This window comes from Oryzias latipes, chromosome 18, assembly GCF_053564925.1.
Source record: "Oryzias latipes strain Hd-rR chromosome 18, Olatipes_Hd-rR_3.1".
Taxonomy (NCBI): domain Eukaryota; kingdom Metazoa; phylum Chordata; class Actinopteri; order Beloniformes; family Adrianichthyidae; genus Oryzias; species Oryzias latipes.
The window spans coordinates 14506284-14515152 of record NC_136254.1 but is presented as its reverse complement, the minus strand read 5'-3'; the positions used below and the strand labels follow the sequence as shown (position 1 = coordinate 14515152).

General features: G+C 38.4%; 1 long non-coding RNA gene across 1 annotated transcript; it reads left to right on the top strand.

The window, feature by feature from the left end:
- The first annotated feature begins 504 nt into the window (after positions 1-504).
- On the top strand, positions 505-8807 carry LOC110017134 (uncharacterized). The gene is made up of 3 exons (XR_002292445.3): positions 505-969; positions 1300-1370; positions 5291-8807. It is a non-coding gene; the product is annotated as an uncharacterized LOC110017134 (long non-coding RNA).
- The last annotated feature ends 62 nt before the right edge of the window (positions 8808-8869 follow it).

Below are 8869 nucleotides of genomic sequence, written 5' to 3'. Positions count from 1 at the left end.
CTCTCTTGGCCAAAAAGGTTCCCGCCCCCTGCACTAGACAGTGTGCTGAACCTTTTTTCTTCAGTGATTTGTGATCTTCACTGGTGTCCATGGATTACATGAAATCGTTCCACTTTTATCCACCTTTGTCATGGTAGGAAAAACATGTCAATGTAAGGGTGGGGTCATCTAAGATAGCACAAGGGTTAAGCTGGATTTAAAGAAAAATAAACGTTCAATGTTTTAGTTCGTCATTTAAAGTATTTATTGTTCATAAATATTATAATAGTATCATATAGTTATAATAGTTTTGATGCTTCAAATACAAAGTCACATCCATTTGTCTTATAGAAATCTCATCCACATTATTGAGGTGATGTTACAAATCCATACAGTCAAAGAAAAAAAGCTAAAATCTGAAAACTTTTCTGTTAAAAAAATGACTGATGATTAATATTTCAGGTTCTTTAAAATAGCCTCTGCTTTGCAGTCATTTACTTGGCATCCCTCCCCTTTCCTCCTCCCTTGTCCTCTTCCAGTCTCTCTCCTCCTGATGGCAGAGCAAAATCCATTAAAGCACCTGCCTCCGTCCTCTTTCTCACTTACATAGCCTGCCTTTTCTTTGTTCCCAGATGAGTCTTTTTAGATCACCACAGAGCATTGCAAACAGAGTTAACCGGGTATTCCTCTGAAATAGGCAGGCGGTCGTAGACTGGAGGATCTGCCGAATGTGACAGTGTGATTTTCCTCCATACTTGCATTTCTATTTTTATTTTTCTTTGCAGTTTAGATTGGAAACCTGTTGCATCTATGAAGGCTGACCATAGCAAATACATCCTACATTTATCCTCTACAAGAGAAGACCATTTTCCGGTCGATTTTCTTCTCCACAATTCCTTTTTTTTTCCAGTCAATTGCTTTGCACGTTTTTTTTAAATGTGCAACATCTCTATTGTGGATTTAATGTTCTTCTGGAACTTACTGTTGAAGGTAATACAAAAAAGCTTGTCTCACTAATCATATTCATTTACGTTAGCCACTGTTTGGCTTTTTTGTGCAGGATAGAAAACATATTTTACATGACTGTTTACAGTAGGGCCATTGTTGAGTTAATGTCTGTAGTATCATACTTGTGGGGCTTTCTTACAAGTATGATGCATAAATATATTGCATAGTTTTTGGGCTGAATTTCTTCCAACCTATATCTGCAGCTGCAATTTAACAATATTACTAATTTATCGAATCAAATATTTCAACGTGCCAGCATCTAAAATGTAGAAATGTCTTCTCTCAATTTGCAAATGTCTTCTGTATTTCCAGTAAATCCTCTGTGAAAATGGCTGCTGTAAGGATCTTCATCAGCTTACTGCTCATTGTAAACTATGCCAAAGGTGAGCAAGCAGTTTGCCCAGCCGCCATGGTAACCAAAGTTGGGGCTTGGCAAACATCCACCCTTCCTGAAAGGTTTTCAAGTTTCTGTTTTCCCTAATAATGAAAAGAAGTTCATATGGGTGATACATAATTAATTGCATTTGCACAACCAAAAAGAAGACAGAAACTTGCATGTAAGCAACAAGACACAAGCTACATAAAGTACATCATGTAACTTGAAAGTGCAAGGTGAACAAGATGTTTTCTGAGGGAGAGGCTTTTAAGACAGATGGAAAATCTTTTTGGTAAATAGAAACAGGGATTTTTGTTGAGAAGTTCTGCTTTGTTTGGCCCATATGAAGACATTGCGAGATCTGCAAGTAAATGGTTTGTATTTGAGGAAAGTGGTGACTAAGAAAACTCATTGAGACAATTAATGAAAATAAAAAATAGAGTTTCTGTCCTGACTGTACATATCTGTAATCTAAAAAAGGCAACCCAAATTCGGAAAAATTTCAGATTTTTTAAATGAAACAACATTTAAATAAATTGTCTCGTATTTTATTTAGAACAGAACATAAATATACGGGCTAATGCTTAAACTAAGAAATCATTGCAATTCTGCAACAGGTCTAAATATAATTAGGATGGGGCATTTTTTTACCATGTAGCTCCTCTTTTTTAATCTTCTTTAACCCTTCTTTACAATTTCATTGATTTAATATGTTTTTTTTCAGGAAATTCTTGATATCTATCTTTTTGCTGACTATGGTTTCTGGAGGTTTTTCTGGATCAATCAAGTCGTCTGTGAAACATTCACAATACATCCAGTCAAATCCCTAAGTCTTTGACCCCTTACACATAGAGATTTGTCCACAATCTGTTTTCTACAAATCAGAGAGCCTATTTCACCTTTACTTCTGAGAGAGAACATCTTTTACACATTCCTGATATTGGTGATCATGTTACACGCCTGATATCACTTAATGAGTTGCTACACATTCTCCTAGCTGAATTGTTTTTAAAACTTTTCCATTTTTAGCCATTTATTTTGCCTGTTCCATCCATTGTGAGACTTGTAACAGGAGTCATATTTTAAAAGGGTCTCTGGCTTTAAACAACTGTTATCTCGTTTCTCTTGTGAATAGATTAACCAGTCATTTGGTTTAAATGTCTTTTAGTTTTTATTCCAACAGCAAAGAAACATTTGTCAAAATTTCGGATTCATATAATTTCCTTAGAGATTTTTTTACTCTAGAACTATAGACACTCATGTTTGGTATTTTCTTTTTAACCCTCATTGATCTAGTCAAGGATTTAAATACTTTTCAAAACATCAAAAATGTTTTTAAATGTATCATCAGGAAACTTCAAATATTCTTACAAAATTTTCATTGCACCCCATCAGGTGTTTTTTGTGATAAGTAGCTTTTGTCCTTGAATGTTTTTTCTAAAATGCGTGTTATTTTTATCTTTGCTGCCACCTGGCAAATTTGTTTTTAAAGCTTCCGCAGGGACATTGTAAAACTAGCAAGAAAGATTTTCATTCTTTGACTTGTAGACCTATATTTCTACCTCAGTAAGCGGTCATGTCGAGAGGGTTTGGGAAAGGTTGGGGAATCAATACCTACCTGAAATTGAAAAAAATGTGTATCAGGATGAGCGTAAGGTGAATTAAAAAACAGATTGTAATTTTGAAAAATAAAAAAGACTAATTGAAAAGGGTTTTAAACTCAAAAGTACACATTATAAATTTAAAGAAAATGTAAGCATTTTAAGAGTAAACCTAAATGTTTCCTTTTTTTCTTTCTCCTCAATTTGTCCCGTCCAACATCTGAGCAAACAGATTAGAGCTGAAGGCCTTTTGTGTTGGACAGTTTTCACTATTACAAAAAGAGGTTATACGTATATCATCGGAAAACAAGAGTGTGAATTTGTAAAAACCCCTTTTTGTTTTTTTTTATTATTTTTTATTTATTTGTTACATTTAGTTTGTGTGGGGTGGGAGAGGGGGAAAATGTGAGGGGGGGGGGGGGGGTGAAGAGAATAAAAGGGAGAGAGTTGGAGAGAGTGGGGGATACAAGCGCCAATTTGAATAGGTTATTATTTTAAGCTGTGTAACAATTATACCGGATCTGCTGGAAAGAAAAATATTACAGCCAAAGGTGAAATTCTGACGGATGAGCGGAAGATGTCTGTCCATCAATACACTGTGGGTTAGGAGGAGGGATAAAGCAAACAGGGAGCAGTGTGGCAGTGTGCAGGTGGGGGTGGAGATACATGCATGCTGCCAAAGTGAACCGTGTGATCGTAAGGTTAACCAGATCCTCCCCAGCCAGACAAGGAATCTCTGCAAGCCAGCCCCGGCACCCGACCCAAGCAGCCCATAGATCACCGCGCAACCACAGCCCCCCCCCACCACCACTACTCTCCCCTTTACGATCCTCCTCACTCACCATATTCCTCAACCCCTCATCCCGTATCCCCCCTAATGCCTTACCCACTCTGCAATGGGGAGGGTGAGCCCCAGTGGGTCACGGCGAGCCAGCCCCCCATGACACCACTCGCTCATGACACCCCCCCAACAGGAAAAGTCTGAACTGAAGCTGTGAACTGAAGAATAATATATGCTGTCCCTGTCTTATAGTAAATAGTAAGAGAAACAAAAAAAATTGAAAATACATTAACAAATTAAATTTAAAAATTGAAAAGTTTGAAATTTTATTTTTTCTTTAAAAAATATTAATTTCGAATTAACTTTTTCCCCCTCAAATTTTCAATATATCCGGCTTATTTTTTCTTTATTATTTAAGGATTGAATTAAAAACAAGTTGGTCCAATCAGAGAGTCTGTCTTTAAATCTTGGCTTTTCTTCTGCTTGATGCAGTTCTCAAAGTCCCCCATAACACATTTTTTTTTAAATAAAAACTTTCCAAGAGTTTTTTTTTACTTATAATTATGAAGTTCTTCCCACAACCTAAATGTCTTAAAAAGCCATATTTCATGTTTATATGAAGCCTCATTTGCCTAAATAACCTTTGCACGGGCATGCCAATTGGTGCTGAGCTGAGTAGCTCTGCCCTCAAGGATTGAGGAAGAAAGTGATTATTTGCACTTAATTTGCCAAACACGTGCAGCCATTCTTAACCATCTGAACTAATCGCCCAACAGTAGCCAGGGCAGGTAGACCCTGGACAGTTTGTCACAAGGCCCACGGAACTGGAGCAATCCTGATCACTATGTCGGCTCCCGGCCAGATAGAGACCGGCTGTAGGATGGGGAGCCAGATTGCTTGGGTCTCCTGAACTTTAGGATATTTTTCTTATTTTCATCGAGGCAATAATTAAAAAGGTCCTCTTGTTTTTTTCTTGTTTTTATTTTTACCCTTTCTTGTTAATGTGGGAGAGCAAGCCGTCAAACTTGATCAGAAAGAGAACACAAATGCAAAGAACACATTTGGGACCGGGGCAGATCAGGGAGGTTGTGCAATGCGCTACTAGGCCGCTCTGACATCACAACAGCTCATTATTCAAACTAAACATTTTTGTGACATTTCCATTGACAGCTACTTGAATGGAAAAATACTCAGAAATGCAAAAATGAAATTACTACGTTTGTTCTCTTTCATGAGAAAAATGGCATAAGTACGTGTCAAAAACTCAAAATATTTTTATTTGAGAGGGACTATAAGCTGCTCACAACCCTGCATGGATAATAGCGGAGGTGTTTGAGTTTTTCTTTTCATTCTTGCCAAAGATCCAAACAAAAAATGCTTACATGCTTCAAAAGCACTTAACATTCTAATGTTCTGACCACAGACTAACTTTTATTACAAATTTAAAGTGGCTACCAGCATGTTGTTACTCAATCACAATGTTATGATGAAACCTCTTTCTTTGATTAAATTCTTATTTTTCTTCTCTCCCTTCCTTCCTTTCAGCCCAGAAATCAAATGAGAACTCCACCTACGTGCTGCTTAGTCCTCAGACCCTGATTAGCTTCCTGCTGTTGGGTTTGACTGTCACTCTGTCTGGCTGTGTCTACCTATGGATCCTCAGATATGTGTGCGTTGGATGTTGCCAACCAGTTGCAGTCGGCCCAGAATCAGAAGCATTGGCAGTGATGGTGTGAACCTTTTGGATCCTAAAGGGGTGCAACATCACCACCTTTACCATCACAGAAGCAAGATATCCTTCTCTGCACTTGTGAATTACAGAGCTCAGCTTTTATATAACCAAATGTTTAATATGTTATAAGTCTTGTCACTGCCTGATTTGGAAGGTTTTTTTGTTTTATCAATGAATAGCAAAGAAAAAAGATGCCATGGTTTAAACTTTGGGGCGTCTATTTTGTGCTTTCATTGAACAGCATCTGGAAACTAGTTTTTTATTTTTATTAATTTTTTTAGCTTGTCCTGTCCAACAGCTGGGCAGACAGAAGAGAGCTGAAGGCCTGTTGTGTTGGACAATTTTACATTAACAACAGGGGTTAGAAATCTTCTGACAAACCAGAGGTATGTCTGAATAAACCCCTTTTGTAATCGAGGCCAAACTTTATTCATTTTAATTGTTTTTGAAAATCTTTTGTGTTGGACCGGACGGAAAAGGAAAGGGGGGAAGAAGAGAGAGGGATGTTAGAGAAGGGGGATAGGGGGGTGATCATAGGAGGGGGGAGGGCGGTAAAATCATAAAGCAGAATAAAGCAACAAGCTACTGGATGTTTATCATTACGGTAAGGTTCAGATAGAATACAAATCTCAAAGGGCAGGGCCTGTCCTCACACACACTCAAATGTTATAAACACACCTGTTAGCTGCAAAAATTTCCACATGTCAACATGTACACAATACAGATATTGTTCACACATACATACTTATTCCTTCAAGCCAACTAGTGTGATATATTTCATTCAATCATACAAACTATTAGTGCAAAGGTGAGCCAACACCTGTACTCAGTTGAGTGTTTATGTTCTTCTAAAATGGATGATGGAATGTGAAAAGAAGGAGGGAGAGTGACCAGCCACCCCCACACCAAGACCCCCACCGGAGCAGCCGCGGCAGCCAGAAGCCCCCAACGCCATGCGGCAGTAGGCAGAGAACAACCGCCCCCCGGGTGACCACGCCCGCCACCCAGGCCAGGGCCAGCAGGACCGCCACAAGGCCCCCAGAGCCAGAGAGCAGGGAGGCATGGGGGGAAAGAGAGTGCCGCCCCGGCCCAACCAGGAGAGCAGCCCCCCGCAGCGCCAGCAGGGCCCAACGCCGGGCCCCACCCGAGAGGGTGGTTTTGGCTCCATGTGATTTTATGGTTTCTTTGATACCAATAAATAGGCGGTATGATAATTAACCATTCATTTCGACATTATGTGAGATCTCATTTGATCAATTTCTAAATCTAAAGCTTATAGGACCAGTTTATATTTCATAGCGATTGGCTATTGCATCGATTGTACTGAGTCCCCACCACAATTTTGCGGTCCAGTTAGCCAGTGTTGCTTGCAAGTGTCCGCTATAACTGTGATGAACTTCCAAGTGGTCTTTACATGCTTTTCATGCCTGATTTTCTCCAGTGTTTCAGTGGTTTGGCATATTACTTATAGGGGTCTACAGGGATCTTTCAGAAAATGGGTTGATGCCCTTCCAATGGCCTTACTACAAATGCAATTTGAGTGATTCCAAATCACAATGAAGTTTATCAATGGATGGAATGGAGTGATGGAATCAAGGTATTTATCTGCTGAAAGCACACACTTACCCAGATGATGCATATGCACAACATTTTGTGTTCAAAAACATGACACTACTTTAAAATAAAGCAGAGCTTTATTGTTTGATAACAGACACAAACAGCCATAACATTTTTGTCAAATTCAGGTTGTTCAGGGTAGTTGGGTTGACTTGCTTTTAGTCAAGAAGCAGTATATCTCAGCAGCAGCAATATATCATGTTTGCAAAGAAAATGTGACTTGCTTTTGGAAATAACTATTTTATTTAAATAATTTTTACTTTGTGAATCTTGAAGTCGTACTCCAATCATTTCTTGATTTGTTGTAAAAGCGTTCCTAGTGGTCTTAATTATAATTATGGACATATGTGGTGAAAAATATTGGAGATATCCAGCTGTCCAGTTTTTTTTTAAATCAGAGTGATTCAAAGATCCAGCTGAACCAAACATTCTCTTCCCTTCTTTAATACGTTCATAACGTACATTGATGACAGGAACACAGAATGTAATATGCAGCTAAAAACTTCATTAATTAGGATACTTGTAATGTTTTTTATACTAGAAACCTTTACTTTTATATTTATTCAAAGTTTTTGAATGAATGATAATGTTAAAGTTCAGGTTAGGGTGCAATATTATAGAAAATTACTTCTTAAGTGCAGCAGAGATATATTTTATTGGTGCTAATTATTCTTGTTGATGGTTTTTAATTTAAATGTTTTCCCTCTGTCAGTATGATTAAAACTATTTTGTTTATGTAAACACAAATTAGGTTACCTAAAAAGTTTATCAGTTTATGTTAACTTAGTATTGATATTTGAATATAAATATAAATATTTCTGAATTCTGATCAATAAATATTTACATTTTCTACACTACAATCCCCTCTCTCTCTATTGTAATTAAACAACATAATTTTATTGGTAGAACTATACCAGAATACTAGATGCGGTCATATTAGCGGAATGAAACATAACAGACCCAGTGGCTAACAACCTGGAAATATCCGGCAGAATGGAGGAGAAACTAGTAAACAGGAATGAAGTTCTGTGGCTGTTGGATTGTAGGATACTGGGAGAAGGATTTTGCATAATATGTGACTTGGGGATGGGAGAGAGCGAGACTAAGGAGAGGAGGAAGGGGCGCAGTATGCGGCACAAGCAGGTGACTTATCGGTGTTAACAGCAACGTGGCGTGGAGATGTGACATGGCTGGAGGTTGTGTCCTTAAATAGAACCAGACTGTGACTGTGATGTGTTAGACCCAGGTCGGCTCATATGGTAGTACATCCTGAAGACAAGGAGGTAGTTGTGAGTACACAGAAAACTTGACGTCGGTGAGGTAAAACTTCATGAACTTTCAGATTAACGAGAGTACGAGGCCAAGTACTGCACCAGAGAGGGCAAATAAACTGGGGCTGAAAGCTGGAGCAGGCACAGCCTAAATAGTGTCCCAGAGAAGCAGAGCTGATGAGATGAGTGACGACAGCTGAGTCCAATCAGGAGTAGACACACCCACGGAGTAGGTCCCAGGAGTACTGCAGAGTAAGCAGAAAGAAGGAAAACACCTCAGGCGGAGGAGAAAAGAGAATGAAAGAGGGAAAAAAAGGGGAAACCCAGGGCACCAGGACAGAGGTGTCAGTTATTTATTATTTTCTCACTCAGGAGACAGTGTTTAATATCCTGAAGCTTTTCTTGTTTTTCCTAATGGTTTGAATAAAAATAAAAATTGTCTTGAGTGGATTTTTTGTGAATTTTTTACACAAGTGTTCAACTCAAAAGAAAAAAAAAGATTCT